Source organism: Opisthorchis viverrini (genome assembly GCF_000715545.1).
Source record: "Opisthorchis viverrini unplaced genomic scaffold opera_v5_10, whole genome shotgun sequence".
NCBI lineage: Eukaryota > Metazoa > Platyhelminthes > Trematoda > Opisthorchiida > Opisthorchiidae > Opisthorchis > Opisthorchis viverrini.
In genome coordinates this window covers 1,159,370-1,160,212 of record NW_008751666.1, presented here as the reverse complement: position 1 = coordinate 1,160,212, position 843 = coordinate 1,159,370, and the positions used below count along the sequence as shown (strand labels likewise).

Here is an 843-nt window from a genome sequence, read left to right as displayed (position 1 = left end):
ATGTTGAAAGTTCGTACTTGCCAGAAACAGTTCGTGATCAGCACACAGCTGAAGGAGTCGATCTCCGTTGTCTGTGCGGCGAGCATCGACTCCGAATCGACCACCCAAATGTGATTCCGAGGAGCTCAGACGACCTACTTGAGCATTCAAATCGCCTGCAGGGATCACATTGTCGGTGCTTTTTGCCTGACGGATGAGCCCGGATAGCTCTCGATAGAAAGTATCATTCTCCGCATCAGAAGCGCGGTCCGTTGGGGCATAAGCCGACACAACAAACAGGCACCACTTTTTATGCCGCGAGGCATTGAGCTTCATTGAACTGGATAACCGGACGGCGCAGAGACGACTGTTCACTGGGATCCAATCCAGCAAAGCGCGTACAGCTCTGGGGCTGAATGCGACTCTCACGCCATATATTCCACGAGTTATCGCTCTTGGGTCACCCGACACACGGAGGGAGAAGTGTGAGCGGGCGGAGTTCATTCTTGGCGTTCGGAGATGCAGAACCACGCTCGGGTCTTGTATGCGTGTTTCGGAGACACAGCATACATCGATTTTAAGGGAGTACAAGGTTTCAGCAAGCATTGCCTGTTTGCCAATTTGACATAGAGTGCGGATGTCGAACGCTCCTATGTGGAAAGGATCTCGTGGATTTAGAACGGTGTTATTTTTTTTTAATGTTTGCGGGCAGCGGGGAGCCTAAGGCTCTTCGGTCAGATGGCTGACATTCAAATTTCCCAGCGACGTTTGCTTGTGCACTGGGAAGGGGTTGGGGAGGGACATCGGTGGACACTGAACTGCGCGGGCAAATGATACTTCCCTGTTGCCCTGGCCGAGGAAGGG

The 843-nt window shown here is 52.6% G+C and overlaps 1 protein-coding gene across 1 annotated transcript in view; it reads left to right on the top strand.

The window, feature by feature from the left end:
• T265_00960 (hypothetical protein) overlaps positions 1 to 843 on the top strand; it is a gene marked incomplete at both ends in the record, with an annotated part of 91,224 nt that overhangs the window by 41,512 nt on the left and 48,869 nt on the right. The window lies entirely within an intron of this gene.